The following is a 16,949-nucleotide window of genomic DNA, read 5'->3' as shown; positions in this document are numbered from 1 at the left end:
AACCGGAAGAACCAGTGCTCAAGGAGTCCTCAAAGGAAGAGGACTACAAGAAGTACCTCTTCCATCGAGAAGACTTAGCGGAGCTCATCAAATCAGTGAGAGCCACGCTTAAGATGGAAGAACCCAGAGAGCCTCACACCATACAGGACGAAGTCTTCGGGGGATTAGGGGAGAGACGGAGGCATACCTTCCCGGTCCATAGTAATATCTTGAAGATGATACAAAAGGAGTGGAAAAAAACCCGTCGCGGGATCCTTCTCCTCTAGAGGGGTTGAGACGTTACCCGTTCGAGGAGGAGGTATGCGCAAGTTGGGAGGAAATACCCAGAGTGGACGTCCCGGTGGCTAAAAGGGCAACCTTGCCCTTCGAAGACGCCATGCAGCTGAGGGATCCAATGGATCGGAGGGCCTACTGAGAAGATCATGGGAGGCAGCCGCCAGTACATTCAGACCAGGGGTCGCAGCCACGTGTGTCGCTAGAACCCTGGGGGTATGGCTGGAGCAGCTGGAACTCCATATTTCAAATAAAACGCTGAGGGAGCAAATCATAGATTCCCTCCCTATACTAAAAATGGCCACACGTTTTCTGGCGGACGCAGCGGCAGAGTCGGTGAAGCTCTCGGCGAAAGCAACGGCCTTAACCAATTCCGCTAGAAGGGTCCTGTGGCTAAAGTCATGGTCAGGCGCCTTAGCCTCGAAAAACAAATTATGTTCACTCCCATTTCATGGCCAGTTTCTCTTTGGTCCAGATCTGGACAAGATCCTCGAGAAGGCATCCGACAAAAGAAAAGGATTCCCGGAGGAGAAACAGCAGAAGGGGAAGACCCTTTTTCGGGCCCCAGCACAGCCGCCGGAACCGTATAGGGGCAAAGGCAAGACAGGCCGCTGGAGTTACCCCAAGGGGGGTAGAGGGAGGAATTTCATCTTCAACCCTCATCAAGGGGATCCAGCCAAACAGAAGCCCTGATGCCATCCCAGTAGGGGCGAGGCTGGGGAGCTTTGCGGATCGATGGGCCTCGATTTGCAGGGGCCCATGGATCCCGGCAATCCTACAGCCGGGATACCGGATCGAACTGGTATCCCTCCCCAGGAGAAGATCTGTCACTACGAGAGGTCCAGCGCAACAACTGCACCTGCTCCAGCAAATGGTTCGGGGCCTACTACGTCTAAATGCAGTGTCCTTCGTGCCTCAGAGAGAGGAGACCTGGAGGCATTACTCCAGACTCTTCCTAATAAGGAAGCCAGGCGGGGGCTCACGCATGATAATAAACCTAAAGCCCCTGAATGCCTTTGTCAAGTACCGGAAGTTCAGGATGGAGTCGATCTCTACAACAGTAAGGTTAATACCCAGGGGAGCCTATATGGCATCTATCGATCTGAGGGACGCCTACTTATACGTGCCAATCCACAGGGACTCACAAAAGTACCTAAGGTTTGCACTAGAGATGGGCAAAAGGACGAGACCTCTCCAGTTCAAATGCCTGCCCTTCGGAATCTCCTCAGCACCCCGCATTTTCACAAAAAATCATGGCGGAGGTAGCAGCCTATTTAAGGCAAAGATCGATTCTGGTAGTCCCCTATCTGGACGACATCCTAATTATAGCCGAGTCCAGAGAACTCCTAGTTGAAAACCTGGCAACAGTGCTCAACCTGCTCCAATTCTTAGGATGGATGGTGAACTGGGAGAAGTCCAGCCTAGACCCCAGCAGGGAGAAGGTGTTCTTGGGCATAACACTCGACTCAAAAGCTCAATGCTCCTTCCTCCCCGAAGCAAAAGTGCAGAAGATTCGACAGCTGGTAAAATCCTTTCTTCGGAGACTGTCATGCTCAGTCCGGGAAGCCATGTCTCTCCTGGGAAGCCTGACATCATGCATCCCGGGGGTAGCATGGGCTCAGGCGCATACCAGACCCCTGCAATCGGCGGTTCTCTCAGCCTGGGACGGCAAGCAATCCTCACTAGTAGCGAGAATGCGAATAAAAAACTCAGTGAAAATATCGCTGCGCTGGTGGACATCCCCAGAAAATCTGCGAAGGGGGGTCCACTGTATACTGAATCCGGCCACGCACGTCACGACACGACAGACGTGAGCTCCTGGGGGTGACAGGCGCACGTGGGAAACAAGCTCCTACAGGGTCCTTGGCCACGGGGGATGAAGTACCAGTCCTCAAACTACAGAGAGCTCCAGGCGATTTGGAAGGCCCTCCAGCATCTGAGGGACTCGGTAAAAAAACAGCACATAAAGGTGCTATCAGACAATACCACGGCAGTCGCCCATATTCGACATCAGGGGGGCACGAGGTCGCCAGCCCTACAAACCATCTCACAAAGAATCTTTCGCTGGGTGGAAGGCCGCATCCTCTCAAGTTCGGCAACACACTTGAATGGATCCCTGAATCGGAGGGCAGACTTCCTCAGTCGGAGGCGTATAGACCCGGGGGAATGGTCTCTATCCCAGGAGGCATTCCGAATCATGACGGACAGGTGGGGTCTCCCACAGCTGGACCTGTTTGCATCTAGACAAAATAGGTAGAGAACTTCTTCTCGCTCAGACCGGAGGACCGGCCAACAGCGGTGGACGCCCTGAGCTAGGATTGGGGAGGAGAACTGGTGTACGCCTTTCCCCCAATTCCATTAATCCCAAGAGTGTTGCAGCACTTCAGGTCGCAGACATGCACACTTATCTTAGTGGCTCCCTTTTGGCCAAGGAGTAGTTGGTTCAGCCTTCTAAGAAACCTGAGCATCCAGGACCCAGTCACCCTTCCTGCTCACGCGGATCTACTAACACAGGGACCTCTGAACTACCCCGATATAAGCAGACTCCACTTAACAGCCTGGATATTGAAGAATCCACACTGAGAGGCAGGGGGTTCTCGGACAAGGTAGTCAGGACTCTAATGGCAAGTAGGAAAGAGACAACCAACCTTATCTATCAAAAGATCTGTGTTGATTATGTTGCATGCAGAGTATACAGTAGTTCAGCAGGGGGCAAGTATGTGCTATCATGATGGACTCATGGAAAAGGAATTGACAGATTAATTCTAATCTTATCATTCCGTCAATCATGAAGGCTCACACGGAGGCAATACCAGATTATAACGGTAACATTAAGGGGGGCCACGGCCTGAAGGACCTTCTGCACAAAGTCCAACTCCCTACCAGAATGGAGATCCAAGCGATAATGCTTAGAAAATGTGTTAATGCTAGACCATGTTGCAGCTTATCCTGGCAGGGGGAGGCAGATCTCTGGCTTTATACGCCTCCTCAATTGATGTTTTGATCCATCTAGCGATGTTATCTTTTGACGCCACTTTTTCCTTATTTTGGCCCTGAAATTAAAGGAATAAGCTATCCAATTTTCTAAAGGTTTGTTAGACCCGTAAATAGGTTAGGACTGCACGTCTGACGTCTAAGTTGTGCAAACGCCGTTTTTCATCATTTTTAAAATCCGGACAGAAGGAATGCAGAATTATTTTCTATTCCCTGTGGAACGTTGACACCTCTTTAGGAAAAAAGGAGGGGTCTAGTCTCATGACTATCCTATCATCAAGCACCTTCTTAGTAAGGTTCTCTGTGGAAAGGAAACTATTACCCCTTTTGCCTTCTTTAGGGTATGACCATCTACCTATCTTGGATTTACCTTTCTGTTCTCTTGGCTGTTACGTTTGTTTACAAAAGGAAGGACTGTTTTAGGAAGGTAATCATTTGGGAATCTTCTCTTCTTATCCCTGCTTTTTTCAGGATTTTATCAAGTTCTGGCCCGAACAGATCCTACCCTTGGAAGGGGATGGAACATAATTTGTTCTTGGAGACAGTGTGTCCTGCCCAGGCCCTAAGCCATAGCACTCGCCTAGCGGAGTTCCCCAGCACTGCGTTTTTGGCAGAGAAGCACATGGATTCTGCTGAAGCATCAGAAAAGAATCTGGTGGCCATTTTGAGTGATGGAATGCACTTGAGTATCTCTTTCCTGGGGGTTTTCTGTTTTAGATGTGACTCAAGTTGCGAAAGCCACAGATGCATATAACGTGGCTGGACAAAATTGCTCAGCTACAGGCTGTGTTGTTTGGTATAATTACTTCTCCTCTTATTGCAGGATGAAGTGTCAAAACAAAAGCCTGACAAAAAGAGGATCAAGAGATTCTCATTGTGTTCTAAAAAATTAGATGACAATGCGAAGAAACTTATTTGTACTGACTGTACATCAAAGATAATGGATAGTCTCCGCCAAATCGTTAGGGAAGAGGTCCAAGCAATAAAAATGGAACTTGCTTCCCAGCCCCCTCTAAGCCGGCAAAAAGGGCCCGTACTCAGGGTTATGTATCCTCCACCTCTGAATTAGAATATTAGAATCGAAGATGACAATAAAAATTATTAATTTTCATGGAGGGACTGAGACCAGCGGACAATGGAGCGGGGTGAGGGCTGAGGGCTTTTATATAACGATTTGGCCATGTTAAGCATAAAGAGAAAGGCTGCTGCGAGGTTGTTGGGTATCATGACGCCAGACACGCCATGGATTGAAAGGTTACCTCTCAGAGACGGGCAGCTCCATAAGATGAGTAACACCTTCCTCCGGTCTTATCACTATGCCAGCAGTATATTCAAGTGAATAGGCGCTAAAAATCAATTTTGGTGTAACCTCTTTAAATGTGTTTTTGTCCAGACACACTGAGCCTCCCTTTTAGCCTTTAGATAGCATACTGGTTAAGATGTTCTTGTTTAAGAAGTCTTTTTTGGTGGCTTTCCCTTCTGCCAGAAGGGGGGGAGAGATTACTGCTCTATCTGCTGTTCTTCCATATACTAACATTGTGGAAGATAGGGTTATTAAACCAGAACCATGCTTATCTCCCTAAAATTGCATGGGACTTTCACCATTCTCAGATCATCTTTCCTGCTTTGTGCCAGTACTCTAACAATAAATGTTGGAAGGTCTCTGGTTGAATAACTAGAAGGGACCAGGGAGTGGAGAAGGTCTTCTCCGCTGTTTATGCAATTGCAGGACTCTACAGAGGAGAGAGACTTACCAGCAGAACTACTGAAAATGTTTGTGAGGTGGCTAACTGGACCTTACAGGACTGGAAATATGTGTTATGGCCCAATAGGTCACAGTACCAATTGTTTTGGGCTGATGTTAGTGTTCTTGTTTGGTGCAGACTCCAGGAAGCCACGGACCCCAGGTGTCAGCAAGGCCCTTTGCAGGCTGGTGCTGGTTCTGTACTGGTGTGGGGTGAGTAGGCATGAGTTGGTGCCACTTGTCCACATAAATATGTTACTGATTGGTTCCTGCATTTGCAACTCTTCATAGACTTTATGTACCCCCATAATGATAGTGCATTATCCTGTTGAAATATCTTATGCCATTGGGCCCAAAATGTGCAGAATTGGTTTAAGGAGAATTCTAAAGAGTTCCCGCAAATGATATAGCCTTTACGTTTGCCCACTATGAGCCCAATGGAGTATTTATGAGATGCAGTGGAGAGCTCCATTCGCACTCAAGATCCTACATCTACAATTACTATGGAGCTGTGGGTGGCTATCCAGACGGCATGCCTCAACATCTCTCCAGACATCATCTGTCCACTTGTGGAATCTATGCCATCTTGAGTTTCTGCATTTCGTCGGATTAGAGGGGGTCCTACACAATATTAGTTTAGTAGTTCCTGTCTCATGCCTTTTGTACTACTTCTTCAGTAAAATATTTTCTGAAATTTGCTCCTGTTCTCCCCAACCTCAAGCCCCTAACTAATCACAGATGGTGCTCACTTAGGCTTCCTTCACACTGGCGAGGGCGCTATCATGCTTGCCACCATGTGAAAGCCCCATAAATACGAGGCATTTTCATTTGAAAATAGCCTCTCATCACTGTCACAACCACGGCAGAGGATTGCAGAGTTCTCCCATTACTTTCGATTAGGCCGAAAGCAAAGGTCAATTTTCCTTCTTTCCTCCAGGGAATACAGATGAAGTTCTTAAAGTCTTTCCTGATAAATTTTGTTTTTGAGATCTTCCCCCATTTTTGTAGGCAGTCTGAGGATGCGTCCTATTTTATAAATGTCTTTATGTAGAAGAGGTTTGTAGATGTAAAACTGAAGACAGTATTCCAGAAGTGGTCTTACTAGAGCTGTACACAGCAGGATAACAATCTCCCTCTTTCTACTCATTGTACCTCTACTGATGCGGCCAAACATCCTACTTGCCCGCTGCCTGATCGCACTTGTTGACTCATTTTGAAGCTGTGGAATAGCCTTATATATGGCAGCACATTGAGAAGTGCCGCTCCTATAGCATGTTGTGCGGGTCAGCTACTCAGGCTGGAATCCATCTGGAGGGCTGTCTACCTACCTTGATTATGGCCCATGTCCCCTCAGCTATCTGCTCTAGCATGCAGTACCAGTGCTGTTCTGGCATCCTGGGAATGCTTCTTGTGCACCAGCCATGTGCTCCACTGTGGTCAATCAGTCGGGACACCTTGTGGTTACCTGGTCATGAGTCGTGCATATGCCAAGTGAGAACTGTAGCACATGAGCAGTATCTCCAGGCCTCATGAGATCTCAATAGCTAGCCATATTCTGTTGCCAGTACAGTATAGACGCATGCCCTCCTGGCAGCAGAACACTGAAGCTCTCAAAGTGGTCATGTTTTCATTTGGAGTTCTTTGTAAACAGAATCTTAAATGTCGGACCCCTCTTGATGGAGTTGTAGAGGGGTCTCTTCCATTCTTGTTCTTTGCTGTAGATGTACAATCAACATTGTCCAAGTGGGAAAAGGTAAGTGCAAGGTGCAATACCAACTCCTGCCTGAGGATTTCTTGGGTGAGGTTTGTAAAGCTGACATTACCAGTCAGAATAATATGCACAGATGGACTCGGGCCAATAACTTTTTGTCGTCTTCCAAAACCGAGTTATCTGACAGTTTTTTTTGGACAGGTGTTTTCAGCTCATAAACAGTCTAAAATCTGCAAACTGTCCCATTGTCTATTCAACAGCGCCGGAAAAATTACACCGATTGGCCCCCTGCACACAGGCGGAAATTCCGAGGCGGGATTTCCTGCAGAATTTCCGCCTGTGCAAGCTGCCACAGCACATCACAGAGCCAGGGCCGCAGGCTCCGACCCGACTGTCTACAGGCGGCCATTAGAGGGACTATTATCACAAATTGTTTTTTATTAAAAACAGAAAAACATTTTCCATTTTTATAATTTCTTATTTATTTTCTTATTGTAGATTTTCTTTATTTTGTTGCCCATATATAACTACCGGTATGGGGGCGGCCATGCTGCCTGAGCTTCATCTAACAGCACTTGAAGAGATGCTTTACAGCAGCTTCATTGGCCATTCACACAATTGACAGGAGCTGACCCATTGACTTATATGGGAGACTGTCCTAGGCATGCTTTGTGACCTATGCAGAGGTCATTTTGCAGAGTGAGGGGTAGATAGCCACAGCTTATCATCATAGTGAATAGTGAATCCTATGTTATCAGCATATGGGCGTTTACTCTTCAGTGTAAAGGTCCCTGCATGTTGGATGATTGTCGGGAGCATTATTGTGCCGCAGCCATCCCAACGACTATCGCTTCTGTGCTTTTACACAAGAGTGATAGTCATTCTCTGAATGAAGGTGGAGCAGGTCGGGAATCATTTGAATGGAGCGGAGCAGGCCAGGTATCATTGCGGCCGCCTCCATTCACAGTAAACAGGCAGTTGCTCAGAGATTGAGCGGCTTCTCTTTGCACGGCCCTACAGTAGCTTGGTTTTTAGGTGAAATAAAAACCAAGTGACTCCGACAACTGAGTGATTTGTCCCTTAGTGCCCTTTCGGCAGCCGCTGGTTGGCCCATGTAGAATTGCCTGAATTGACTGTTTCGAGTGATAGTTCAGGTGATTATCGCCCTGTGTAAAGCTACCTTAACCCTTTGCAACCCAATTTTAGATTCAGGGTTTCCTAGGGGGTTTTCTCTTTCTGCCATTATACAATGGCGCCATCTGCTGGCTAGAGCCAGTACTGTGGTATGGGACATGCTGGAGAGGCCCCCGACAACAGAGCGGCCAGTAATATACAGTAAGAATACCCTGCCGGACGTCCTCCAACATCGGAGCTGTACAGCCTTCAATCAGAACGTCTTCAGACGTCAGACAGTGGATTGGAAAGGGTTAATCCTGCCTGTGATGTTAGGGAGAGGACTGCTGCAATGATTTCTCTACACAACAGAAAGAGTCAGTACTTTTAGGTTCTGTAGTCAGTGTGAAAGATGCAGGATTTCAGGATTTTTCAAAAAAATATAGATTGTGACTGAAAGTTAAAAAAAAAAAAATCACCAAAAATACTCAAACAAAAATGTGATATAATAGGTCATTTTCTGATTACACATTACCTTTAAAATGGAAATAAAAAACCAATGAAGCCATTAATATTAACTCCTTCCCTCCATATGACGTAAGGGTACATCACGGCAGCAAGGTACTTCCCGCAACTGGAGATACCCTTACGTCCTGTGGATAGCGAAAGATCATAAGAGATTTTGTGCTATTCGGCAGCGGGTGCCGGCTGTCACTGATAGAAGTCCTGCAATGCCTTATCATAGCAATCATCGGTGCTATGGTGTAATTCCCCCAGAGGGACACAAATGATGTAAAAAAAAAAAAGATCAAAACAATGTACAAAAAATAAAAATGTAAAAAAAGCCTTTTTGGGGGCTTCTGTCTCATATTGGCATTAAAAAAAAAACCCACATGTTTGGTATCATCGTGTCCATAATGACACGTACAATAAGTTGAACATGCTTTTTATCCCACACGGCAAAAAACGTAAAAGAAAAAACACTGAAAAACTGAGTCAAAATGCTAATTTTTAGCATTTTGCCTCCTAAAAAAAGCAATAAAAGTGATTTAAAAAGCCGTATATACTCCAAAATAATACCAATAACAACTACAGCTCGTCTCGCAAAAAATAAGCCTTCATAGAGCTCCGTCCATGGTAAAATAAAATAGTTAGAGGGCTTCAGCAATTTAGAAAAAAAAAAGTCCAAGTGGACAAACCTAAAAAAAAAATATAAAAATTTTGGTATCGTTGTAACCATGCCGACCCGCGGAAAAAATGTATTGTGTCATTTATGCTGCATGATTAATGCCATAAAAAAATAATGATCTTTGGCAGAATTGATGCATTTTTGTCTCCCTGCTATCATAAAAAAAAATAATAAAAGTTTTACAATAGTCTATGGACCCAAAATGACACCGATAAAAACTGCAGTTCGCCACGCAAAAGGTAAGCCCTTATACGGCCACGTCGATGAAAAAATAAAGTTATGGCTTTTGAAAAATGGAAATTAAAATCCGGCAAAAATCGTTGCGTCCGTAAGCCCAAAATAGGCCGCGTCATTAAGGGGTTAAAAAAAAGGTAGATTAAAAAAAATCTCTTTAATATTTTTCCTGGACAAAAGTGTGTTTTCTATCGGACCATCCTACCTTTTTTCAAAATGACTGGTCTAAGCCAGAGAAAAAAATTGATGTTTCAGCTACACTACCAGTCAAAAGTTTTAGAATACCTCCATTTTTTCAGTTATTTTTTAAATTAACACTTTTCTAGTCCAGCAAATTACATGAAATCGTTCAAAAGTAAGTTAAAGAAATGTTGTCAATGGAATAAAACCCCGTCCCACAACTGGGCTCTGCCTAAAATAAAAAATAAGGTAATATTCCCCCTGGAGCCCCGGGACGCAGCTGAGAGCTGCTGCTGGTATCAGGGGTGATTTCCAGGTAGATGGCTGGGAGGAAGCACATGATCTTTGCAGCCGTCAGAGGCCACAGCATCACCATCGGTGCTCCTGGCAATCAGTGCTCGTATCCTGGGTGCCATGATGCTAGGAATTTCCCACAGTGGTCATGTGCTTTCGCCTGGCCGTCTACCCAGAGATCACTGCAATTATCAGCAGCTGTCCGCTGCATCCCGGGGCTCCAGAGGTGAGTATACCCTCCTTTTTCATTTTAGGCAGGACTCAGCTGGGGGACAAGGTATTGCTCTAATAACAAAACCTGTTTAAAAACTTGAGATTATGAAATTTTAATCTGAAACGCAACAATAGTCTGAATTTATGATTTTAACCAAAGGGCCTTTTACAGGCACCACATCAGGTATGGCTGCTCTGCAACACAGAAAGTAAATTATGGTTTGAAAGTGGATGCAAACTATTTGTGAGTGAGAGTAAAGGAGTATAGTTTCATCAAATATCCCCCAGACAAAGATTGAAGCCCTTTTATCAGCAAAACAAAAGGTCTTCCACTGAAACATCTCTGTCCAAAGGCCATCTTAGAAGAGGTTCCTGTCTGACGAAGATCAAGAGTATTTGGCCATTGCAGAAGTCTCCAGGATCGTGTTTCCCAACTCCAGTCTTCAAGGCACCCCAACAGGTCATGTTTTCTGGAATTCAGTATTACGCGGGCGATGTAATTATTGTCAGTACCTCAGACACTGCTACAGATGTTCTTACTATATACTAGGGTTGGGAAACACTACTCCAGGGTATGGAATCTGCTGATATACTTGACCTTTTTGAACAAGTTTATAATGAAGAAGAGGTTCAAGATGGAGTCAATTAAGGCTGTCATTGTGCTGATGAGGTAGAATGATTTCTTAGCAACCATCAATCTAGAAGATTTCTACCTATGTATGCAAATTCTAAAAGCCCAACGGAAATTTAAGGATGGCTATACACTCAGCTCCAGTTCACTTATCTATCCTCATGTCAATCTTCTGAACAGTGGATCTTAACAAAGATCCTGAAGGTCCCATCTGCAGCCCTCCCTCTGAGTGTGATTCCTCATCTAGATGTTTGGCTGTTGAAAGCACCATCATTGGAGCTTCTGAAAGATATTTCCAGACTATAGCTTCCCCTTGAACGAAAAAAAAACCTCATTTGATTCCTTCTCAGGAGCTCAAGTATCTAGGGTAGAGGAGAAATATATCCATCATGTTTCTGCAACTCTCTTCTAAACAAGAGAATAAGTTATCAGCAGGAGTCTCAGTTCTTTTGACCTCATCAGTCTCAGTTCAATGCACAAGAAGTCTAGGAGCCAAACACTCTGCATTATTTCATGCCACTCAATGGGAAATCCATCAGTGCTGGAGACTTCCTATTGAGAAAGCAATGCATAGCAGCTACTATCTCTTCCTCACTCAGCCATCCCATCTAAATAGGCCATACTATACTGGGACAGTTTGGGGAAAGAAAGAGCATTAAGATAAGCCTCCAGTCGCCGATCTGAGCAATCCAGAATAGAAACATACAACTCAGCATAGGAGGAGGCAAACTCCTGATTAATCAACTCTGGATCATTCACTATGGTGCCATTAGTACTCCGGATCACTACAATTGGTGGCAATGTGTTATCCTACCTCACTAAATATGCCAGCAGATGACTATTTTTATCTCCTTGATTGAAGATCTCGGCAGAGCGGAGTCTCTCTAATAATTCTGGAATCAGAAGGGGAGAACGATTCTTGACCATAATCTTATTTAACTCCCTGTAATCGATACATGGTCACAGGGTTGAGTCACTCTTTTCCACAAAAAATATGGGCGCCCCAGCCAGGGAAGGAGAAGGTTGAACGAAACCCTTTTTCAAATTTTCGTCCAGGTATTCTCGGAGTACCTTCCACTCTGGTTCTGAAAGATTGTAGATCCACCCAAACGGAATAGAAATGCTGGAGAGCAACTCCACTGGGCAATCATAAGGCTGATGAGGTGGCAGCTGATCAGCTTTCTTCTTGTTGCAGACATCCCTGAACATCTGGTACTGAACCGGTAACTTCTCAAATTCCTGTTGACCCTCCTCGGGGCCTTGCACTGGTTTAGGGGTGATGCCATCTTGCAGTTCTCTGTACAGTACTCTGAAGGGAAGGCAAATGGTCCTTAATTCCCAGTTGATAGAGGGATTATGGGTAGAACACCAGGGAATCCCAAGAATCACCGGAAATTTAGGGGTCAAGATGAGCTGGAAGCTGATCGTTTCTTGGTAGTCAGGTTTCCTGCAGAGCTCCAGTTCAATTGTCTCCTGCGTGACTGGTCCCGAGGAGGACAAGGGTGATCCATCCACAGTTTCCATATCAATAGGTATGGGCTTAGGTCTGGTTGCAATGTCTTTGGCAAGAACGAATCTTAAGTCCATGAGGTTTTACCCCGCTCCTGAATCCAACATCGTTGAGCACTGTGTCTTCTGATTTCCCACTAAGATCACTATTGGGAGGACAAAATGGTGGAGTGGAGGAAGGGTTTTCACACCGTCTTGAACTACAAAGGTGTGTTTGTGGCATCCCCTGGTTTTGTGATGGCTGGAAGGTCGTGGTCTTGATGTTGGCTAGGGCGAGAGTCCTTTGAAACTTGTTTGGACAGTTTAAGGCATAATGTCCCAAGTTTCCACAATAAAGCCACAAATTTGTAGCACGGTGCCCTTCTTTTTCAGTAGTGGAAAGGGGTTTGCGGATGACATCAACCTGCATCGGTTCTGGTGCGGCTTCAGTCCTCGGCTGGGGACTCAACATGGATTGACTGAAGGAGTAAGGGGTGTTGGTTCCCAAACCCTGCTGTCTCTCATTTCGTTGCTCTTTCTCATTGGATGCACAGCTGGATGAAATCTTCTAGGTTATCAGGGGTCTTCACTTTAGCAAGTTAATCCTTTCCCCATTCAGATAATCCCCAACAGAATTGGCTATGTTGTGCGGCTGGGTTCAACATAGTATCATTCGCCCAGCGATGAAATTCCACGATATACTCTAGAACTGAACGTCACACTTGTCGTAGGTTATTTAACCTCCCTTCGGCCGTGGCACAGCAGTTTGGGTTATCAAATATTTGACTCATAGCAGTCGTGAAGGTATCGAGGCTATCAAGTAGATTACTGTTGGTCCCCACACTAAGTGCCTCATCAGTGAGGAGGTTAATGATAAAGAATACCTTTTTCTGGTCACTGGTAAACAAGGTGGGCTGCATCTGAAAATAAGTCCGGCATTGATTTAAAAAACCTCGGTGTTGCAGTTGATCTTATGTAAATTTCACTGGCAGTGACCTGCGGACGTCTGGCACTGAATTGCGCATCTCCAAGAATTGCCTCTGTAACCCCTTGATCTCTCGTTCCATATTAGCAACCTTTTCCTGGTAGGAGGTACAAAATTCCTGGAACTCTATAATCTGTTTCCTCAGAGTGGCCACCACGGACTCCATGTTTGGACGTGATTATTCTGTAGCGACCATACTGACCTTATCTTATAGCAAGACAGACAACGTATCATCAAGACACAGAGAACACGGGATGGAGGGGTTCTGAATATTTCTACGCAATTCGGAGAAGGCACTCATCATTGGTGTTGGGCACTAACACCAGTGCAAGCATTGGGATGCTAGATAAAAGGTACATCTATGGAAGGTGAGAAGCCAGACTGTGCCTGCTATGGAGCTAAGATGACGCTTTGGCGGTGGCCAAAGGTGTTGTTACAGCAGATTCTAAAATGGCTGTAGGCCAAGAACTGGCACTGTAATGGCCTGACTGGGCGCTCGTAAGGGGCGGTGTCTAGCAGCACTTTAAAGCCAGGCAGGCATCTCACCACACCTTATTCCTTTGTGTACAATGCCAACAAGTCCATCAAGAGGGCTTGTATGGGGGTGCGGCTGGTGCAATAGGAGCAAGCACGTCATGTGCTGCCTCCTCCTCATAGGGGGCAGTGTCACCATTTCACTTCTCATCATCCACAACGGAAGAAAAAACCACCTCCTCCTCCTTTTCCAGGACACTAACTATACATGTATCCACCATTTTCATTCCAATGCTGTGTGAGATTTTCCAAAATCCATCCGCTTGCTGCCTATATTATCCATTTAATGACCTATATACGCTGTACTAACTGTACTACTCCTAGATCATTCCGTTATTCAGCAGGGATGTGTACCTTTGCTAGAAATAACTATTTTATTTAAAAAAAACCTTTAACACTACACTCAGCATTCCATCAGTGTCTCATCAAACACTGGAAAACCAGGATAAGGAGCAAACAGACTTTACACAGCATCCAATCACATATGTATTGCCACAGTACAATGAAGAACTTTTGCAGGATTTGTTCTATCGTCTGAGCCTCAAAGTTAACCACTTAAGTTTGAGGCTCAGACGATAGAACTATCGGAAATACTGCAGTAGTGAGGTGAGTCATATGGTTCATATGTACTATATACCTCTGCTCCATACGTATTGTTTCTTGTCTGTCTTAGAGCTTTGGTCGGGTACGTTATTTCACATATGGGTTTTCTTTGTGTAATTTGCAGGATTGTAAATTACACAAAGAAAACCCATAAGTGAAATAATTTACCCGACGAAAGCTCTAAGACAGACAAGAAACAATACGTATGGAGCAGAGGTATATAGTACATATGAACCATATGACTCACCTTACTACTGCTGTATTTCCGATTGTTCTATCGTCTGAGCCTCAAACTTAAGTGGTTGGACATATAAATACTCTCTCGTCTCTGTAATTGAGGGCGCCACCTGCTGTCGGAGCTCTAAGGAACTCCATACAGCGTTTCATTGTTTGCTCCGGATTATATATGAGAAGCTGTGTACACAAATCAATGACACCTCCTGTATCAACCAACAATGATGCTCTCCTGCCTTCATTAACATCCTCACGGTACAAATATACCCTAAATTACGTATCATCAGAAATACACGCCCCCCCCCCCCCCCCCTCTAATCATAAGAACACATGATAAGCTCTAGGTGCTAATGGTTCAACATATGATAACATCTTAAGGTGTGTTACTACTAAATATGTGAGGGGGTCAGAACCCGCTATCTCAGGACATTCCTAAGCCAGTAAAGGATATGGGGGAGTATGAGCCTGCATCTAATACATACCAGTGCATAACAGAAACACTAACCATTTATATGCTGGCTATTCACTAAGAAGGTATATATATGAAGATATATATATATGTATACACACGTGTTTGCCTAGGCTGATGTAAGAAACATATACACAATAGAATACATATATTAGTAATATAACAAGGTCGTGGGTTCGATCCCTGACAACACCTCTATTAAAACTACAACTTGTCCAGCAAAATACAAGATGTTACAAAGCTACACTTATGAAAAAATTTAAAGTTATGACTGCTGAAACATAAAAGGGAAAATGGCTCTTAAGGCTAGAATTAGTTATGTCACTAAAGGTTAAAAATTCACTTATGGCAACTGATTTATGTGTTAAATACATTTACATGAGACATAAATTCAAATTCTACAATAAAAAAGTGACATTTTCGGGAGGGCTTTTCCAATTTTAATGTGACTGTTAGGGGGTTAAAAATTGATGCATAAAATGGACAACTAAAACTAAACGAACGGGAAGCCTCTGCATTCAGATCCATGACCCATTGACTATAATGTAAAAAAAACTCCTGAAATCTTTTTTTTTCATGGAAACATTTGCGCAGTAGTCTGTGTTATTTCCATTCAGAACTGAGGATAACTGAAGCTCCTATTCAGAGGATAGGTCATCGGTGAAAAAAATGGGCAGACAACCCTTTTAAGACATTGTTAGAAAACTGGATACCAATTACAAGCTTTTTTTATTACGAACTGGAACTCCACTGTGGAAGGAAGGCAGCAGCTTATATTGTCCAGCCATTGTTAGGTTATGAAGGTTTCACAATAGATCTTCAAAAAGCTTGATTTGTAAAGTGAATATATGGTTAAATGGGCACTGCACTTTCAGACAACTTGTGTTAATACGACAGCCAATGCGATAACTAGCAAAAGGCAAATCACTTTTTCTTCTTCGTTCTTAGGCAGCACATATATAAAACATTTCTGTGCTGCCTTCAGACTCCAAGAAAGCAACATTTCTGGTAAAATACATTTTCTCTATTTGCCTAAAATGATTATATGCTGAAAAATCCCTCTAAAGTGCTGGCCAATAGAAGTCCCGCTGTCCACTGCCTGTTGTCTAGCAAAGTGTGTCTCTTGTAATACAGATCAGAAAATGGAACACAGGAATTGGTGGAAGGGTGGTGACTCATGCTGCCCACAGGAAGTTGGGGAGAAGCTTAAAAGCTTATTCTGAAAAGTCATGTGAAAGTGCAGGTATGCTTTATGTGAATTTTGTCATAAAACTTTATTTACAAATACAGAAATTAAATATCAATGAGTGGAACAGGTTACCACAGGAGGTGGGGAGTTCTCCTTCAATGGAAGTCTTCAGAGGCTGAAAAGATATCTGTCTGGGATGATTTAGTGAATCCTGCACTGAGCAGGGGGTTGGACCCGATGACCTCGGAGGTCCTTCCAACTCTACCATTCAATGATTTTATGATCTATAGAACCAGGAGCTGAGAGTATACTGAACGAGTATAAACAATATCTGTGTGGATTTAAATCAGTTTACTTCTCCAAAACTCACCTGATTTCCTGCCTGCCACACACATATATTACAATCCTTCATATCATAAATGCTGTCTGATTATAATACAACACTATGGATATGGATAGGAAAGTATCTATCTATAGATATACATGTATATATGTATAGGAGGAATTCATAAAAAGGTTCCATAGTCTATTATCATAGATATGTTGCTACTAGCTGAGTACAATTACCGTGCCTTGGTCCAGTTTAACATTTAGGCCCTAAAACAGCACAACATGTTGCTGATACAGCCTATTACAGAACAGTGAATATTCAAAAGGCATCCCAACATTTGGACAGTGCAGCATACAGGAAATGGTAGCGTGAACAAAAGGTATATTCATACTTTGTGGTCATATTCCAGGTTTTGCCATAATTTTCGCTTCTACCTACATCAGCTTCTCAAGTTTAAGAAAAACAGTATTAAAGATGTGTCTCTCTGAAATAATCGGAAAAATGTTTAATTTTGCTCAAGGCACAGCATGGGACATTGTT

This window comes from Eleutherodactylus coqui, chromosome 7, assembly GCF_035609145.1.
Source record: "Eleutherodactylus coqui strain aEleCoq1 chromosome 7, aEleCoq1.hap1, whole genome shotgun sequence".
Classification (NCBI taxonomy): Eukaryota; Metazoa; Chordata; class Amphibia; order Anura; family Eleutherodactylidae; genus Eleutherodactylus; species Eleutherodactylus coqui.
The sequence above is the reverse complement of the archived record's forward strand: the minus strand, read 5'-3'. Positions refer to the sequence as shown.